The 10,809-nt window shown below is 36.3% G+C and overlaps 1 long non-coding RNA gene across 2 annotated transcripts; it reads left to right on the forward strand.

Moving 5' to 3' along the window:
* The first annotated feature begins 4,307 nt into the window (after positions 1–4,307).
* LOC147501065 (uncharacterized) lies at positions 4,308–6,687 on the forward strand. 2 transcript variants are annotated; one of them, XR_015221214.1, is made up of 4 exons: positions 4,308–4,448; positions 4,954–5,047; positions 5,133–5,221; positions 6,071–6,687. It is a non-coding gene; the product is annotated as an uncharacterized LOC147501065 (long non-coding RNA). The 2 variants fall into 2 exon arrangements; XR_015221215.1 differs by having other exon boundaries at positions 4,419–4,577.
* Positions 6,688–10,809: the final 4,122 nt, after the last annotated feature.

Consider the following 10,809-nt stretch of genomic DNA (forward strand, 5'->3'; position numbering starts at 1 on the left):
CGAAACACTTTTCTTCTACCATATCCTTAGACCCCAGCGACCTTTTTATCAACTCATCCGACCGAGTATCATCAGAATCAAACATTTCTAAAACCCTTTTACTCGACGAAACTCTGATATATACCTACCGAAAGAAGAAAAGAGAAAACAGAAAGACAAGAAAGACAAACCTGAACAGTCTACATTCTCACAAAAGCTGAAGAAAATGGATAAAAAACTAACCCCTTCAGTTCCCAAAAAATGTCTTATACAAGCCACCCATTCAGTTCCCAATGCAAATCATCATTACACCTAAACCTAGACTGACACGTCTTCTTATGCATAGTCTTTTCAAGTACATTGATATTTTCACCCACCCTAAATTGATCCCATCCGGTTTCAAAGCGCCCATTTCTCTCATGTGCGCTATTTCGTGCTATAACGTTCTCTACCGGAGAGAGAACGGTAGCACGTGTTTAGCACATGTGAGGGAGTGGGCAGTTTTGAAACTGGATGGGAACCGCTTCAATTTAGGGTGGGTGAAAATATCACGTACTTGAAAAGACTATGCATAAGAAGACGTGTCAGTCTAGGTTTAGGTGTAATACTGAGATGAGGCTGTGTGAGGGAGTAATATCCACAACCAATGGATATCAAACACGTGTCCAACATATACAGAACTACCAACCGACCTCGTATCCTCGTCCTCAGAGCTCGCTCCATAGTAACTCGAACCAGGCAAGTAACATATTCAACTCGCGCCAAGAGCGACCTCACCATCAACTGATCTCACACATTTGTCCTGTGAGATCGCTTCAAAGTGACTCGAGTCGAGTGGACGATCTCATCCATAAACGACCTCCATAGGGCTCACTCCTCTCGCTCCATAACGGCTCGTAATGTATGTCTTTATTGCGACCATCAAGACCAAAGCTTCAGGCCCGGAGCTCATTGATTCTTCATAACTCGCCTTCCTGGCTCATAAGTGACCTGAAGATATGGATCTGAGCTGAAGCAGGAGAACAAGAGGCGCGGGCTCCTTGCCTATATAAAGAGGATGAGGAACTACGTCTAACCTGATTCAAGTTCCCCCCTCCCCCCCAAAGAGAGAACATATATGATACGTAGGCAGTTCATCCATACGAACTCGGTCAATCCAATCCAATCATCCCAATCCCTTGATCAAGCCTACATTTGCAATGATCACCAAAAACATCCTTTACAATGAACAATATTTTAATGTTGTAGGTTTGAATGCTGTGGTGAAGCCTATAAATGAATAAGGGGGACCTAAACCATCTCACGGTACAACATCGAATGTAGAAAAAGTGCATGTTCATGAGTATACGGGTCCAACATGTAAAACTGTTGACGACTGCCATTTCTATTGTCAATCAGCTTGCGATGTATTTTGTGATAATGGTCTTTGTTATTGTGATTGTTGAGAAGTTTATTATAGTGTGATTGCTAGGAGGTGAAGGAGACATTATGTTTGGTGTAATGATTTTTCAAGAATAAAGAAGTTATTATATATGATCTTCTCAGCATTTATCCTCCTCTTTCTATATTGAAGCGGATGGAGACCTCTTACATAGAAAATCTGTTTACGATGTGGCACTGTTCTTGAGAAAGAGATCTGTCACGAGGACTCACTAAAATTTCCAAAAAATTTCTAATACGGTATTAGAATCTTTATAAAAAATCTAATTTGAAGAAGAAATGAATTCTAACATTTGTAAGATTCTTAAATAATGAGAGAACAATGTTAAACTCTTACAGATCTTATATAAACTATCTAAAAGAGTCTGGGCATATGCCCAGGTTCAAAAACTTGTTAGTATTATAGATGAGCATTTTTAGAGTTCACTTCTCTATTTAGAGCACAAATAATGTTTTTTTTTCTCTATTCCTTTTCAGTAAAGCCAGAGTGGAGCACAAACTTTGTTCATAGGATTTTTCGTTATTTGCTTTAAAAAAAAAAAAAAACAACAACGAAGGAGCGAGTTAACTACGTTTAGGATGGACACGTGGAGTGATGATCACTACATTTTTTTTGGGGTTTCAAACCCAGTAACCGGTTATTGTGTAGGCCAGATTCTTTTGTTCACATAAACATTATTAACTTCTTTTTGGGTTTTACGTATTGGTCCTAGTTGATAATAGGAAATTAGACATTGAGGACAAAATAATGTGTAATTAGGGATTGGTCCTACTCCCGTCACTTGACCAGTTTGACCATAAGCTAGCTAACTGGTACTTGACTCAAATCATTTGTTAAAAGTTGGTGTAATGTCTAAAATATTGATCAGCTCCCAAATATGCATTTTATTATCTTTATATTATTTAATTCTGACCCTTCTACGATAATAAAATGCATAATTTATAGCTTTTTATCGTGATTTTTACTGTTACAAGCCATTTCAAACCACTTATCATAAAAGATACATTTTAGCGCCAAAATGAGCTTTATAACGCTTCTTATGAAGACTTAAGCTGCTATGAAAAAGTGCTGAAAAAGTCAAAATCAAAGTCAAAGGTCAATGACTCAAAACCAAAAAACTAAAAGTCATGTCCTTAACTCAGAACACTGGAGATGGATGGCCTGGCCTTGTCACAAAAGAAAACTTGCTCAAAACCTAGCTTGTTCAAGAAGATAGAGAAAAAGCAAAAACAAAAGCATAAATGAAAAGTAAAAAACAACATAGTGAGGTGTCTTGATTGTAGAAGGAGAATGCAAATCAATCATTGTAAAAGGTGTAATATAAAAGCCAAAGAGTAGGAGGAGAGAGAGTACCTAGACTTAATCTATGGTCGTGTAGGAGTAGTGTAGATTTTAATTTCAAGTCCTTTACATTTTCAAGTTTTTATTGTTTTATTTACTTTTGTTCTTCAATACAACTTTTCAATTCAAGTTTGTTATTCAAGTTTCAATCCAAGTTTGTTCTTCAATACAAGTTTTCCATTCAAGTTTGTTATTCAAGTTTCAATCCAAGTTTGTTCTTCAATACAAGTTTTCCATTCAAGTTTGTTATTCAATACAAGTCTTTAATCCAAAGTTGTTATACAAGTTTTCAATCCAAGTTTGTTATTCTATTCCTTGTTCTTGCATCTCTACTAAATGTTTTCCCATTAAACCAAGTTCTTTACATTGCTTTTAATCCAAGTCTTTCACTCTTTCAAATAAATAAGTTATGAACTTTAAGAACTGTTACCTTCTCACCTTCATAAACTCCCACCAATCTATCTCTAAAAATCTATGGTGAACTTCAAATTTTGACTACCACTATACAACTTCTTCAAATACCCATTACATGACAAACACATGTTTCTGAATATTTTCCCAATTAAAAAGATACCACGTGTAATAATCTTACATATAATCTAACGGCTAATAGGTTGTCTTCTTCATTTGACACTGAAAAGTCAATCTGAAGTTTGAACAATGAAAATAAACACATCTAAGCTATTGACATCTTCACCAAATGTCTGACAAGCTTGTGTGAGTATAACTCTTAATGAGTGGGTTAGTAGAAAGTAGAGCCAAAAATATCGTTGAAATATTGAAAATATCAGCAATTTAGGGTACACGATATGGAAATATTCTAATATATTGGATGGATATATTGACATAATTTTAAACTGATATGTATCAGATATACATTGGATTTTCTAAGATATCGATAGATATCAACCGACATATCCGATATATATATATATATCATTGACTTTGACCGGTCTTTGACCTATTTTTTATTAATATTTCCGATATGTATCGGTATATATTGGTGCTAAATATGATATTTTTCAATATATCAACATACACAAAATAATTTTGACCTGTCAACAAAAAGATATATATTTCGGATATTTTCGATATTTCTAAAATATATCAGTTTTTAGGATACACGAAATATTGTTTGACTTCAAAATTTTATGCCTTGGCAGAAAGTGTACGTTTTCCACGTTTAGATATCATCATCATAAACTTTCCTCTAATAAATTTCAAGACCCAAATATTAAAACCCAACCAAATTAAAGGCACGTCAAGGCCATTACTAGCTTCCAAAGTCCAAATCCAAATTTAAATCCCATCAAAGATTTGTTTCAATCCAGATTGTATAGAATTTAAAATTGAAAGGTTAAGAAAATGTTGGAGTATGAGAATTTTTAGGTTGTGTTTGATTACCCCATTTGCCATGGCAAATGGTGGTGAATGCAAAAAATCAGCCGCTGTTTGATAGGATTTTAACCCGGTGGCAAATATTTAGAAAATTTACCACACTCTTAGATTTGCCACAATTTGCGTGACAAAATTTACAAAGGGGGGGCTAAGCAAATTTTCCCACGCCAAAATAACACGTGAATTTGCCATGATTTGCCACAACAAAAAAAAGAAAAAAGCCCGATAACATCTCTCTAACCCACCTTCGTCTCTCTTTCCAGAGGAAATAACTTCATCTCCTCAACAGGTTCGTTTATCTCTCTTCTTATGTCTTTCATCTCTCTTTCTTTTTGTCTCTATTAGGTTTAGGGTTAGGTGCCAAAACAACTCAAATAAAGGTTCGACATCGACCCATTCCAGATTTCATATTTTTGAGGTTAGCGTTGATTAAATTGTTGAAATTCGGGTTTAACATGTGTTATGGAATTTTTAATTTGGTCATCTTAAGCAACAAGATTTTGTATACTTTCTTTAAGAATCATTTCTTGGATTATTCAGTAGTCAATAACTTGTAAGGATTATTGTTCATGATTGGTATTGATAGTTGAGGTTTTATATTATATGCACTTGGTTGAATTGATCACCTTAACTGATGAGTTCGTTTGATGCTAACTCAGGTCTTGTGTATTTAATTTCTCTTTGCTTACAATGGTTTAGTTGATTCTAAAAAAATATACAATCCTCCCACATTATAGACCTTGCTCAATGTATGCTGCAACTTGTAACTTGTAACCTTTTTGACAATGGTTTAGTTGATTCTTGTTGCTGCTGTACTTTTGGGTGAATGAAGACAGATGATATCAGGAAGAAGGACATAAGAATATGAAAGGGAATCTGTGGAGCAAGGTATGCTCTGCATGAGGAAGTGGATGCTTTTATCTGCTTCTGCTTTCTTCACCAGAAGTATTTATGTTTTCTTTGTGTTGTACAGGCTGGAATGAAGTTGGTTTGTTCGGTTTTGTCGCTGCCATATCCTTCTAAGACTGCAAGGGATCTGGGACCAGTACTATATTTAAACAGGTATTACCTAGTATGAGCAAACCCTTTAGCTTTACAGCTTTACCCATTTCTCTTGATTTTCCAGCTATTAATTTAAAAATAATATCAAATAGTGTCCCTTCTAAATGCTATTTGAGAGTGTTTTTTCTTTTTTCAGTTGTATCCTTTTTCTTTTCCTTATGACCTTATCCTATTTTTTTTCATCATTCAACCATGAACATAGTGTGATCATTCTTCTCTTTTATGAAATGCCTGGATCGTCTTGGGAGGAAGAAACACACTGGAATTCTGAGACACTTCACTGATTTTTTTTTTCTAGCTCTACTTCTTAAGTCTTAGGAGGAATGTATTGCTAATCCATTGACCCAATGAATAATACTAGTATCGCTGCTCAAGTTTTGCTACGCTAGAGAAGCTTGTACTGTATGGATTTCTGCTAACTTAAAGAAGCTGATTCGGTAAGTCACATGCTTATTTCAGGCGAAGATTTTGTATAAAGCTATCCCTTTCTCAAATTGAAAGTGTATTATGTTTCTTTAAGCGAGATGTTGTCTAGCTTCCTCTAATTTGAATCCAAAGTTCATCTTGCTTTCATTACACTTTTAATTAAATATGGCCAAATATACTTGAGTGTGCATATATTGAAAGCTCCATAAAAACTATCATCTTCACCAAATACCAGGCCCATAGTCATTTGTAATGACTTCCATGAATATGGAAATTAGATAACATGGTCACTGACTCATGGATTCTCATCTCTACCATTGATGCCTATACACGGGACATATATTTTAGGGTTCTATCATGGCTTCACTTTTTCCTTCTTTGATACTCAGTTGTGTTTCTACCTCAATCCCGTTTTGTTAACAGATATTTCGCAGCGCCAGCTGATGAGACTTCAACAGCTCAGCAATATGTTCTCCTCCTAAAGATTTTGGATGGGTCAACACATTCCATTTTTGGAATGGTATAACATCTGCACTTGTTCCAGAGCCTAACAGCTTGGTAGCAAAGCGTCTTAATCACCACTGCATTCATTGTCTCGATGTATTATGAATTTGGTACTGTGTTCTTATTTTTCTATTCACATGGAGGTCCAACTTTCTTATAACATCCGGTCCTTCACCGAAAAACCTGCCGTGCCTTATTGTCACACTTAACAATCAGCATGTTTGAGCCTTTGAGGAGGAGCTAAGAGTATACTGAATATGTTTGAGAATGAGCTAAGGTAAGGAGCTAGCTTACATGGTTGAGAATGAGCTAAGGTGAGGAGAAGCTGCCAAGAATTCACAGAAGGAAACATGAAGAGATCTGAAAGAAACTTTTTCGATGCATACTGAGAAATGTTAATTACTTCAGAGCAAAAGAAATTGGCTGTGAGTTGGATTATGCCCAGAATAAGAAAGGGCCAACTCATTTCTTTGTTCTCAAATGTATCATCTCATGTATAACAATAGATAGTTCGAAATATAGCTATCTTACTCCAACAGTCCGAAGAAGACTTCTAGCGTTACACCTTCTATTTTAAGGATTGATATTTGCGGTATGTTTTAGGGTACCGATTTGTAGTTTCATACGTTCATGACAGATGGCCCAAATAAGCGTATTTGTTTGCACAGAAATGTTCGACCGTCCCCTGTCTCACAAAGATTCATTAAGCTCAACTTGCCCAAATACATCACTAGCGTCCGCTTCTCTCTCTCTCTTTCGCTTAGAGGAATCTTGATTTTGTGCTTCTGTGACTTCATTACCATCTGTTGCTGGATGATTTGAATCAGATGTGAGATTAGCACGACAAACTGGACAAGTAGTATGTGAAGCTAACCAAGCATCAATACATTCAGGATGAAAGACACGATCACATTTCAGTAACAATCTAAGTGTTTCATCATTTCCGAATTCATTTAAACAAACTGCACACTCGAGAGCACCTTTGCCGATTTTTAGACCTTTCCCTACTAAGTACTTGAATGTTGGAAACTTTTCAATTACGGTTTAGAAAAATATTAGAAATTAGGGACGATTAATTTTGTAATGTTGGAGACATGCAGTATGCGTATATACCTTTGATTTAAAGTGTTGAAACTATCCCATTATATGAACCTTTCACTTTGGATTTGGAAGCTTCAAAAAGAGATTCACCTGGGATTTTGACTTTAAACGTTTTATCAAATCCATCTACGCAGTAAACTTGTGTCTTGCATACGACGGTAGTAGCTAAAAGATTAACATTGTGTATTTCAATGGAACTATATACAAATAAAATAAATTTACAAATAAGAGTAGCTATAATTTTTAAATCTTAAATATTTTAATTTTTAAATCTTAAATATTTTAAAAGCACAAAAAATGAAAAAATGAAATATTTGCCGTGACAAATTGGGACAATCAAACAGCAGCAAATGGTTGCAAATCAGGACAAATGATATTTACCACAGTATCATCAAACAATGGCAAATTAAATTTGCAACGAGTTATTTGCAATTGTCACATAGCAAATTTGTCAGTGGCAAATGGTGACAAAATTTGCATTTGCTACAGCTCTTATCAAACATAGCCTTATTTTCTACACTAATCACCGCCACCAACCAACGCTGCCGCCTCCGCCACTATGGACCCCCCTCCTCCTCTTTTCCTTTTCTTCCTATTTCTCTCATGTTTCATCTTTTGTAAAATATTTTCTTTTCCTCTTTGAATATCACAACCATCAATTTTTTTAATGTTGGTAGGACTAAGAATCCCAATTCTAACCAATTGGATCTCTTAATTAAGGATTTCAATTCCACCTAAAAAAAGATTAATTTTTCCAATTTTACTTCAATTAAAACGAGAACAAAGAAAACAAAAAGTGGGAGAACACAATCAACTGATCAAGATTGGGTATAAACTGCTGGATCTTTAGAAAATGTCAATTTCGACACAATGTCCGAAATTTCAAAGGAAATTTTCTTTTATGGCAATGTTCGAAATTTTGTATTGTTTTGTTTGGTAGTGGGATTACAAAAAAACAATGTACACCTACCCTCAACAATGGAGGGTATTATGGTAATTTAATGATAATTCACTTTCAACTTACAGTCAAATTGGTCAACTGACGGGAGTAGGACCAATCCTTAATTACATATTATTTTGTCCTTAATGTCTAATTTCCTATTATCAACTAGGACCAATACCTAAAAACCTTAGTTTTTTTTTTTTTTGATAATGAATGATAACAAATTTTACAAATAATTATGGCAAGCGTGCAACAAGCTGCGTCGCAAGTTCTTTCTGAATAGCAAATCCTATTCTTTTAAAAACAAACTCGTTAGAACCAACTGTCATGATGTTACTATCCATAACTTTCTGAAGTCGCTTGAAGAGCTCAACAGACTGTTGTTCCAAGAAACCGAAAGTGTCAAAACTAAACGGAATGAAACAATACTGGTTAGCTCTGCAAGCTTCCTCATGCTTCTCCATCTTCCATGTCGCTGCTCTCTTAGCTGCTTCTCCCACCTCAAAGTAGCCATTCCCCAACCCTACCAATGGAGAGACTCCAGTTACATCAACACATGCATGTTTTCCCTCAGACCAACTGTAGATCAAGACATCCGCAGGCCGAAGTGTCAATCTGCCTTCATTCGGATCAGTGAGAAAGTTAGCAGAAGCTTCTTTCTTCACTTGTACTCCAGCCCTCCAAAATGCATCACACAAAATGTCTTTAATATGATCATGTCGGTATTTAAAACCCGGAAAATGTCTACAATGTGCTGCATGGTCCCCATAAGCATCTAATCTACTCTTTTTGCATACAGGGAAAAGACCACCATCAGAGTACAGAGGAATCATAAGACGGTATCGGAGAATAGCACGATACTCCACCTGTGACATACGCTGTCCAAGTCCCTTCATCAGAGTAGCAAGTAGAAAATCTTTTGCATGTTCCGATTGCAAGCATCTAATGACTGCTTTCTGACGAGCAGATAACTCAAACCCCTCTCAAGACTAACAACCATCTTATCATAGAAAGCTTCCGCCAAAACTTTTTGTGGTTTTGAGGGGACAGTAGCATTCACAGCCAGAGAATCAAGGTCAAAATCGGGAAGATAGAGACGTAATGCACTAGTAGCATCATCAAAGATCTTACCCATAGGCACTGGACCACAACTCTTAAGAATGTGGTTTTGAAGCTCTAAAGTCTGAAAACGGGAGGCCACAAAAGCAAAAGCAGATACATCAAATGCACAATAAATACCTAACCCACCAAGGCGTAATGGAAGCGGCGCTAAATGCCACTACAAATCCCCGAAGCCAGGACCATCAGAAACTGTAATACCCTGCAGAACCATGCGAAGGTGCTGATCAAAACTCTTAGCTGTATCTCTAAAAAAAGATGGTGGACAAGTATGAATCGTAAAGACCAACTTGGAGAGCCCAACACAAGCTCGTAAGAGTGCTAACTCACACTATGGATCCTCCAATACAGCTAAACGGTCCATCGAAGTCATAGCCTTTTCAACACGCTTGCGAGCAAGGCTCATGACAAAGGAAGAATCGATCTTGTGCCCTCCAAACAACCCCTCCACCCACCCCATCCGAGAGGTTGTGATAAATCTGAAGGAAAAAGACCGGGACTGAAGCGATGTGGATCCAGTGATGGCCAAAATATCTCAGTCTTAGCCACATTAAGAACCAACCTATACGAAGGTCATTCTTCCTAAATCATACGCAGAGCTGCCGCCACCTGTTCTGCATCCCCTTTTTTTTTTCACAAAAGATTTATTTATTATTTATTTTTTAAGGAACTCCCGAGTTTTCCAAAAACTCTTGAGCACGTCTTGAGTACAAATATGGTTTGCTCCGAGAGTTCCTTTTAGCCCAAAAAGGTATTTTAAGGTTCCAACTTCCAAGCCTAATAAAGAGAGCATAAGAACCCCTAATTTTCAAATAACATGGTTAAAAGATCCGACTAGTTCCCATAGTTCAGAAATATCTCAGTCTTAGCCAAAAACTCAAAATTCACAATATTTCGACCCATGTCATATTTTGATTTTGACTAATTTTGGAATCATCAATATTTCAACCCTATGTTATTGTTTTCTATTTTTTTGAAAAACCGAAATATCCGGCGAAATTTCGTTCAGAATCGTAAACACTACTAGTTCTAGAGTAATGTTATGTTCCTTTCAGCAGCATGTCCTTATTCTTTCAGCTGTCTCTTTGAGCTACATAATGTACCTAGTTTGCTGACTTTACTCTATGACCAAGATATCCTTAATGACATACTGCGTTATCAGTTCATTTAAGTCATTGTTCTAAAAATCAGTCTAGCTAGGTGGCTGCCTAGGCGATGTCCAACCGACTCGCATAAGCCTAAGTCAGTTCAAAAAGCTATCTAGGCATACTAATCGACCTCTATGCAGGTTTAGGCAGTCCGATTAGTCGGGCTAGGCGGTCTAATCTGCTCAATTTTTATTTTTTTTCAAAAAATAATTAAATGTCGAAAATAAAAGGCCCACGAAGGCTTAAGATTTGAATGAGTTCAAAAGACTAGTGCCCAATGTAAATTCTATGCCACTATAAGAAAAATAATGTGTTTTTATATGAAGTTGGTCTTCCTATTCAACTCG

The sequence above is a fragment of the Coptis chinensis genome, chromosome 4 (assembly GCF_015680905.1).
Source record: "Coptis chinensis isolate HL-2020 chromosome 4, ASM1568090v1, whole genome shotgun sequence".
Lineage (NCBI taxonomy): Eukaryota > Viridiplantae > Streptophyta > Magnoliopsida > Ranunculales > Ranunculaceae > Coptis > Coptis chinensis.